We start from the raw sequence: 10,693 nt of genomic DNA, 5'->3' as shown, positions 1-10,693 counted from the left end.
TTAATTGTGTCAATTTGTCCTTAAGATGTTGGTGTGATGGTGTTATGGTTATTATGGTCAGCGATGTGTCGTGTGTTGATAGTGGATAGAGTGCCGGCGACAAGTAATATTAAAGCAAATAACAACAGGATGAGTAAAATTTCGTGAAAGATGTGAACAAGGCTGAATGACCTAACACCCAACTAAACTTGCACCAATTTTAGAAAGAGGTCGTGTTTAAATATAATACATGCGTTCTGATCACATAGAGGTGTTAAGATGGAAGAAGTAAAAATTGAATAGTCGGCCTAAAAAGTCATGCAAATATAGGGGCTGTTAGGTCATTCTAGCTATAACAACAACAACATACATAATGTAATTCACAAATGGGGAAAGTGAGTTTGTTTTCGATAGACTCTCGGCTCAAAAAAATAGTAACAACAACATATATGAAAGCATAAGCAGCAACAACATGATAGAATGAAAATCGAAACAAAAGAGATAACAAGTAGTTTTGATAGGGAACCAAGAATAAGAAATACGAAAATAGTAAATTCATAAAAAAAAAAATGAAACTAATACTACTGGTAAGTAAAGCCAAATGGGTAAGTACATACTATGAACTTTCTACCTTAATCCTCGACTTCCACACCCTCCTATCAAGGATCATATCCTCGGTAAGCTAAAGATCGATTTGCCATCTCGTGCCTGCTTACCTCTCCTGAATACTTCTTCGGCCTACCTCTACCTCTCCTCAGGCCCTCCAACGCCAGTCTCTCACATCTCCTCAGTCCTCACAGGGGCGTCTGTCCATCCCCTCTTGACATATCTGAACCATCTCAATCGTGCTTCCCGCATCTTGTCCACTACGGAGGCCACTCCAACTTGGTACCTAATATATCTATTTCTGATCATATCTCTCATAGTAAGCTCGCACATCCATCTCAACATTCTCATTTTCGTAACTTTCATCTTTTGCCTATAAATAAATCCGATTATTTTAGAGTAAATAAAAAGAAATATATTTAAAGGTTGAGGTAGGAGTGTCTAATTAGATTAATTAAGACCCAAATAAGTGAAAACAAGCACGGTTTAAGTATCTCGCTAAATGATATGCAAATGCAGGGGTGGATGTAGCTCTTTGCTAAATTTAAAAAAAAATAAATAGTCAAAATAATGATGTATCAACTGTGTACTTTATATTATTTTTCCCTTACATGCACTAACTATTTATTTCGATCATGTACTTTATTTTCGTGGGTCAAATAGTAAAAAAAACTTGGCTAGAGCTCTATTATGTTTCGCCAAATTAAAAGTGCAACCAAAATAATAGAGTTGGAACTGTATACTTATTTTTTAGATGTAATGACTATTTATTTCAATTTTTTATCCTTTTCAGGTCAAATCCGTAAAATATACTTGGTTAGAGTTTCATTATATTTATCCAAATAAAATTGTTTAGTCAAAATAATAAGTTCTGATTATATATTTATGTTTATATCTTTTTTATAGATAAAATGACTATTTATTTTAATTGTGCATATATTTTTTTGGGCCAAATTTGTAAACAATATGTCTGGAACTCCATTACTTTTTAGTCAAAATAATAATTAAAAAAAAAAGTTAGCATAAGTAATGAAGTTTCTGCCATTTTTTTTTTATAACTTTGACCCGAAAAATATGATTAAAAAATAGTGAATTTAAAAAGTACAAAAATATCTTTTGTTTTAAAAAAAAAAAAAATCTAAATAGCATGTGAGCGTATATCATTTTCTTGAGATGAGAACATTTGGAGTAAAAGCTATTAAATAGCCAAATTCAACGAATAATTAAGACTAGATATAATTTAAGGAAGAAACTAATAATTCGAGTCGAAGTTTAGAAGTATTTTGTAGGTATTCTACCTACAAATTATATTCCTTTTTAGTTTATTATCCCATGATAAAGTACATAAGACCATCTAGTACTTTGAAAAACTACTATTTGGGGGAAAAAGACCACTTTAACCGATTTTAATACTAGTACGAATTTGCAAGACTGGTGGGACTCTGTATATTATACGTAGTTGCCTGGGTGGGGATAGCTGTCCACATTGCATCAGGCACATGACTTGGACACTTTGCCTGAGTTGCATTGGTCTTGTTAAAAAATGATTAAATTATCAAGCACAAGAAGCTCGAGATGAGCATTATATTATTTCAAACTGTTCATTAATTAAATTAAAATGCTCCATTTTTAACCTATAAGGTCGGAGGGAATTCTGCTTACCTCATTTTGGTTCTTTATTACAATAATGCAAAAAGTTTTCTGTCCTCATTTCACTATGGAGCCCTCCGTTCATTTTTATTGGTCAACTATATTAAAAGTAGATGCTTACTTTTACTTGTTCAATTTGAAACATTGAGAGATAATTTATCATTTTACACCTATTTACCTTTATTACTAAGTACTATTCATTTTTCAACATTTAGATGACTTATAGTAATTAAGGGTGATAGTAAAATTATCAATTCATTTATTATTTCTTTAGAGGTGTGTCAAGTCAAACATGAACAAGTACATATGGATGTAGAAAGTATATTTTAAAACCCTGGAAATCATTCGACTGACTAATTCAAAAACTCGAGTTGCACAAAGTTTTTAGCGCTTCCTATTACTACATCCGTTTACTTTTACTTGTCACAATTTGCTTCTCGAGAGTCAAAACTACATAGACTTTGACTAACATTTTAAGATGATTTTTTAATTATATTAAGTATGAGAAGAATTGCAGAGTATAATATTTTTCGTATAGTTTTGGGATATCTAAATTTTAATTTTAAAATATTGAAATAATCTAATTCAGTTTAGCTCTCGAAGATTAGTCAAATTAACTATCGAAAAGCGAAACGTGACAAGTAAAAGTGAACGGATGAATTCGGGGAGTAAAAGCCTTTTCATTATGAGGTCCGAACATGAAATCTCTGGTTAAGGGTGTAGGACTCTCTATCCCACTACACCTCTTAGTGTCATTTAAGTTTAATTAATTTGATTAGGATTAGGTCATGTTGAAAAAATTATAAATCTGGAACTCAATTTTTTTTTGTTGAGTTCAATTAGTGATCCTTTCTGCACAAAGTTGATTTAAACAAACTAAAAAGAATTCAATGTATACCTTAATCTATCAATAAAGGACAAAATGTATCATGTGTGTGTTGTTACTTTTGCCACTATTTTAAGGAAAATTGAAAAAGAAGGAACAATAATTGAGGAAATTGAAGGTGTTGACATGAAAAATGTTGACGCTTGAGCTACCAAAGCTTGCTAGAAATAAATTTACTCATATATATATATATATCTTAGGATCTTTTCACAAAAGTTGGCTTTTGCATGTGAAAGCCACTACTGATCAGTCAAAGGTGTGATGATACTACAACTTTCCTTTTCTAATCCTTGGGCATGATGGCTAATTACTACGTCATCTTAAATTAAACGTATAATTTTAAATAATTAGTTTTGTTTTATATTATATACATTGTTATTATTTAAGAAGTCAAATAGAATTTTATAATTTTTAAGATAAAAGTTATGAAATCTAAAAAGTTTAAATTTTTAAATCAAGAATATAACACAATATCCAAGTATTTGTGAAAGAAAAAATAAGATGTCTAGATACATAGTACCAAGGAAAAGAAAAAAAAAACATTACGTAAGGGGTTGGTTGGAGGAATAAGTATATTAATCCAAATGTAAAATTTGGAATTAAACTATCCTACGTTTAATTGTTACATTTTCATATTTTTTTATTTATGTTTAGTTTAATAAGCATCACACTCCTCCACCAGAATTGTATTCAGTTCTGAACCAAAAATAAAAGAGTTATATTCAATTGCACGGACAAAGTTGTTACATGATAAACTAATCATCAATAAGAATATTATTTATTGAATGATATTATGATTGTTATTATTTAATTTTTAAATTATAATCTCCGCACTGTATTATGATTCTAATATAATTTGTTAGTAGAATTAATTGACCCCTTATGTTTCTATTCTGTACTACGAATTCTAGTTCTAGAAAAAAGGAAGAACCTCGTACCCTATTCAAGGGATATCTCAGCTTCGCAGTGGCCAACAGTCTTTAAGATTTTAAGCCCGGTCAGATAAAATCTCATGAATATTACGGGAGTAATTGGTACCAAGAAAATGTTTTTTATGGAAAAAAAAAAAGTTTTCGAAAATGTTTTTCATGATAATAAGTGAGTTTTTTATTTATTTTATTGTGCTCGCACATAAAAATATTATCTTAAAAATGTTTATATATAATCTCGACAGATTTTATGAAAAGTGAGGGTTACGGGTGTGGGAGCTACATGGAAGCGATGGTAAAGAGGAGGTGCGTTGGAAGCTGGGCAGGATACAATCAAAGTGAATGATATTTGTGTAACTTGTTTTTCTACTTCTACCCTTAAAGTTATTATCCTCAATTTTAAGAAGTTTATTTTAAAAAATATACTCCCTCCGTATTAATTTATGTGAACCTTTTCAGAGTACGAGCGTTAAACTTTATAACTTTGACTGTAAATTTTGACATAAATTTTTCAAGTTTATAAAAATAAAATATATATATTTACCAACTACATAAAAAATTATAAATCATGATAATTCATAGTTCAAATAATTTAGACAAAATGTAAGGAAAATATGATCAAAGAAGTATCTTGCATACGCCAACAAGTAATAGGTCACATAAATTGAAACAAAAAAAATATACTTTAAAATTTTTAACTAACCAACCATTAAAAAATTAGGAAATATTTTCCGATTTCCAGCCTGCCGAAGACACCTACGTCTCTTGTACTTTTCTATTTTCGGTTTAGATTTCTTGTGGAGACAAAGTAATGAGATTTGAGAAAAGTATCATATCAAAACAAGTTCTCATTTCGCTAAAGTATCGCGAGATAGGGAGGAAAGAGGCAGTGTCGAGATGTGCTTCTATGTCAGGTGGGCCCCATCTTCAGCAGCCACCTGTCTCCTTCATGTTTTTAATACTCTTTATCCCGTAAGATGGTTTATTTGGACAATTATATTACGTATTAAATAAGTTATTTCTCATTTCTTATATATTACTCCCTCCGTTTCAGTTTATGTGAACCTATTTAATTAAACACAGAATTTAAAAATAAATAAGACTTTTAAACTTATGGTGTTAAATGAGTCACATATATTTTTTGTGGCTATAAATCATTGCATAAAGGTAAATTTGTTGTTAAATATAGAAAGATGTCAGTCTTTTTGGCACAAACTAATAAGGAAATAAGTTCGCATAAATTGAAACAGATGCAGTATATATTATATTTAAGTAGCAAAGGAGGACTAACACAACATTGATACAAAAAGTTATCTGAGTTGTAGACTAAATTTGAACTTATTTCAACGGTACTAGCTTCTTTCCTTTTTTTCAGTTCTCGGTCTGCTCCATTTAACAAGCACTGCTACTGGTTTGCCACTTATTCTTTGTACATGTATATTCCAATTTTACATTATCATATTTTCTTTACTTCTACATTTTATTTTATTACTCTATTATAGAAAGCACATGAAATTGTACTCTAAGCAGAGACTAACATGTGTACATTTCAAAAGTTTAACGTTAATTCTATCCGTAGTGTCTCAATTGACCTTTCATTTCCTTTATTTAGCATATAGTCCCTCTATCTCAATTTAAGTGTCTTGAGTGGTTCTAAATTAAGAATATGTATAATATAATAAAATATCATTTAAATCTTGTGATCATAAACTTGACATGTAGGATGTTTGAATTGTCAACTTACTAAATATAAAAAGAGGCAGACATAACCAAAATAAGACAAATATTAATAACAGTTGAGAAATTAAGGAGAAAAATAAGAACAAATGAAACAAAATATGGAGACTCACTAAGGAGAATCACGATATCGTTTGCAAAATATACAAACCATAAAGATTAACTAAAGTGAGTAATACCTTTCTTCTTCACTGCTCTGGTAGTCTCTCAGGCTTTCTTCTACTTCTTGGGTCTTCACTCGCTCGATCTGATTTTTTCTTTGGGCTGCTTGGTGGTTCATATAGTTGGCACTCTAAATTTGAGATTATGTTTTAATTTTTCCTATTTAAATTAGAATTTTGCTATTGATTTTGGTGAGTTTATTCTACAAATTTCTTTGTTAATTAGATCTAACGCAGTGTCTCAATTGTCCTTTCATTTGGCATATACTCCCTCCGTCTCAATTTGAGTGTCTAAGTTTGACTAGACACGGAGTTTAAGAAATTAAGATAGATTTTTTAATCTTGTGGTTCTAAATTAAAAATATATATAATATAATAAAATATCCTTTGAATCTTGTGATTATAAACTTGACATGTAGGATATTTGAATTATCAATTTAATAAATATTAAAAAAAAGGCGGACATAATTACATTAAGACAAATTTTAATAACAATTGAGAAATTAAGAGAAAAAATAAGAGGAAAAGAAACAAAATATGGAGACTCACTAAAGAGAATCACGGTATCCTTTGCAAAATATACAAATCATAAAGACTAACTAAAATAAGTAACCAAATTAACCATGTTGGGCCCCGTGCGCGCGCGCACACACACACACACACATATATATATATATATATATATATATATATATATATATATATATATATATATATATGGGGGGGGGGGGGGTTTGTGTGTGTGTGATAACGTTTAATTAGACGTAAATTAAAAATAGAAAGATTTTTAAAATTTGTTATCTCAAATAACTTATATATATTTGCGTTACAAATCTACTCATGGGTAAGATAAAAAAAATTAAGTTACATTACTACTATATATAAGAGCAAACTTAGGGACTTTTGTAGTCCTCACAAGAATTTTCAAATTTTTTAAAAACTTTTTAATTAATTACTTTTAGGTCCTAATCTTATTTATTTAAGTCAATTTTTTTTTAAGATCTACTTTTCGAAAGCTATCGAACCTCCTACCTCATTTTTCATGTTTTTTGGTTTTCTGTTTGGTGCTCGATATCTGCATTTGAGCCCAATTAATTTAGATGATTCGCACTGTATCGCGCCTATTTGGGGAAGCGCTCCCTCCAAAGATTTTTTCCATATCCATGTTCAAACCCCTAATCCCTAATTAAGGGAGGAGCAGCTTCATCCGCTGCACAAGTTAAATTATGTATTTGTCTTAAAAGTTCATTAACTATGTATAGATTATTTATTTAGAACTAAATAACTTCAGAAAATTAGAATGCATAACTTATAAATGTCAAATTATGGCTCCACATTTGATTTGAAGTAAATAGTTTCATCAAAATGGAAGTTAAAATATTAAAGGAGTGTAATGAAAATTTTGCTTTCATATATTGAAAATATACTTATATGAAATTTAATTATTACTAACGTAATTACTCACTTGTGGGACTCCAATGGGTATATGGTTGTTGTACACTTGTACTAACACAAATTATATTTCTTTAATTAAAATATCTACTTTATATCTTGAGTTTGGGTCTGGGCTTAGTAAGGGCCTCACATAACTAGTTATATAAATATGTATTTGTTTTGAAACTAACTAAAAGACAGTAAATTTGTGAACTGAAATATGTCATAATTTTAAAAATACTTTTCAGCGAAAGTAAAATGAAAAAGATTAAGTTATTTTAAGATATGTAAATATACTATTCCCCCTGTCCCAATTTATACGACATTTTTTCCTTTTTAGTCTGTCTAAAAAAGAATGTCACATTTATATATCTAGAAACAATTTAACTTAATGAGATGATTACAATCACATAAATATTTAAAGCTTATTTTTGGACCACAAATTTCAAAAGTTCTCATTTTTAATCTCCATGTCAAATCAAATGGTGTCACATAAATTTGGAGTGAGGGAACACTATTTCTTGAGAATAAATTAATACTCCCTCCGTCTCAATATATATATATATATATATATATATATATATATATATATATATATATATATTTGTTTACACACCCCTTAAGAAATACTATTAATTAAGAAGGATATTTGACTAATTTTATATTTATCTATGTTAAGTTATAATCTCTCTCCATTAAAAATTTGCTCTGTTTATATATTATCTCCATTAATAAAAAAATTTACTCAGGATAAAGTGGAAAATAATAATTAATTGTACTTTTAAATTTTAAAACTACAGTACAAATAATTTGAGACCAGTAAACACGATAGTTATCAATTTGACACGGATGGCGTAATGAAATAAAGGTCACATAAATTAATACGGAGGAAGAGATTTATTCGTTACACTCGCTAGTCTGATCGCGTGACTTAACGCGCTGGTACTTTCTGGGGGGAAAGTAAAAGGAACTTTAAACTTATGGTGGGCACGTCATGAGGATAGAAGAAAATAAAGTGCGATCGCTATCGTTCTTGTTTTCGGTTACAGCGCGTGGGAGTTTTATTAAGACGCAAGGTTTTGTACTTTTGTTCCAAGTATCCAAACCGATGAAGAAAGAATTCCAAAATGAAGAAAAAGGACACGAGATATAAATAAAAACTCAAATAATGACTTGTCTAATCTAACTACATTTTCAATCTTTTAAGATTATTCACGTTTTCTCCGGAAGATATTTAATATAATAGTACTAATTATAGATTATTTTGTTTAAACTCTTTATCTTTCATTTAAAGTTTAAATGCTTCACTTAAACACCCCATTTACTAGAGCAAGCACTAGTAAAAAATCACAAATTTCTCACTGAAAATGTACAGTGGATATTTCCATAGAAATCAGTACGAAAAGAAAAAAAAAACAGTGATGTTTTCATACGGAAAATCCTAGATTGTTTCCAGCATTTTAGTGAGAATCTATTTCACACCACGTGTTTTCACAGTGAGCTGGTTTGGTGAGAATGAGGTGAGCAAAATAATTGAAGAACAAATTTCTCACTGATTCGCGATGAAAAAAACCTCTGATTCTAGTAGTGACGTCGACTCAAGAGAAAAAAAGTAATATTACTTCTTATTTTTCTTGAACGAGAATACTAAATAGTAATTCTCTAGAGTACTTTCATTGTTACATACTATACATCCAATTCTTGGTCTCTAGAACTTATGTTAACAGTGGTGGACTCAGGATTTAATGGGCCTGAGCGCTCACCTTAAAATCAACAAAAATATATTGCTTTGAGTAGGATTCGAACTCGGCTCCTCCATGGCTTAGCCTAAAACCTAACACCTTTTATCTAGAGCACCAAAATCTTTTATTATTTTTGGATGCTATTTATTATTTTATATCAAAATTTTAATATTTTTTATATGTCTACATAAAGTATCAACCACGATTAACGGGTGCTCGAGCACCAAATATTACTATATGGGTCCGCCCTGCTTATGTAGACTAGATTTGTATAAAGACATATGGCGATTCCGATAAAACAGATAAGAATTTTAGAAAGTAGGCATTACCTTATTAGATTCCACAAAAAACAAAAAAAATTATTATTTGAGATTTAGTCATATAGAGGAAGAAAATATAGTACTCTATTTAAATTCTCGAGCCTATAATGCAAATGAATATGGATCTATTATGTGATGATGTAGCTGCATTAATTAAAGTGTTTTGAGAGTGACGTGGGTAAATAAGTACTTTAAGAACAAGATAAGTTGCAAAATAGAAAAAGAAACAAAAAAGGATATGCGAAACTCTTATTTTATGAGAATTTGGTCTAGTTTCAATGATTTTGTTAATCCGATCCTTTTGTGATATTTGTTGGTGAAAATATCACAGTTACGGTTAAAGAATGAAATGAACAAAAAATAACTAAATAAATAATGGGCTAAGGCGAATTTGCAGGATTGTCGTGGTGGTCTTTAATTTTTACCTCTCAAAATGGTGGTATTTAAATTTTGTCTTTCAGGCAGAAATTCTACCTTGCATGGGTAGATTCACGAAATTCTGCCTTGAGATTTTTTTTTACTGAGTTGGGATTCAAACCCACAACCGCGGGGTATTAGGCGAAAGGCAAAACTTAAAGACCACCAATTTGAAGGGTAAAAATTAAAGATCACCCCAAATGAAGGGCAATCCGCGCAAAAAAAGTAGGTATCTCGGTCTCTTTAAGAAAATTTAAGCCCCATTGCGGTATAATCTTTAGCGGTTCAACAATCGTAGTCTGACTTGTCCTTTTCATGAAACAACAATCCGATAACGTTGCATGATTCAAACAACTCCGGACTAGCTCAAGAGTCCAAAGCTCCTCTATTAAGAACACATTCCTTCAACATCAAAATACTACTTCCTTTTGTAATGAGTAAGTTGGAGACTTAATTTTTTTTTTTGTTTTCTCAACGCTACACCAACCTCACTTTTTCCATGAACACTACGGTATAATATTTTTCCCACACTTCTCATATTTCTCATGCACCATACAATATTTCTCATTACACAACTCTCGAAAGAAACACCTCTATAGATATAGGTGTAATTTTTTTTCATAGAGTAAATTAGAGAGTAGTAGAGTATTAAGTGAGGTAGAACATGTATAATATTCAAGTCTTAGTGGGATAATTAGTGGTGAAATATGTCAATTGTCAGTGATTACATAAGTTACCCCAAAAAATAATGCCACTTTCACCACTTCGCATACAAATTAATATTAGTATTTTGATATTAAAATGCATTTTGCTCCGACAATATTTGATACAA

This window comes from Lycium barbarum, chromosome 6 (assembly GCF_019175385.1).
Source record: "Lycium barbarum isolate Lr01 chromosome 6, ASM1917538v2, whole genome shotgun sequence".
NCBI classification, from domain to species: domain Eukaryota; kingdom Viridiplantae; phylum Streptophyta; class Magnoliopsida; order Solanales; family Solanaceae; genus Lycium; species Lycium barbarum.
The sequence above is the reverse complement of the archived record's forward strand: the minus strand, read 5'-3'. Positions refer to the sequence as shown.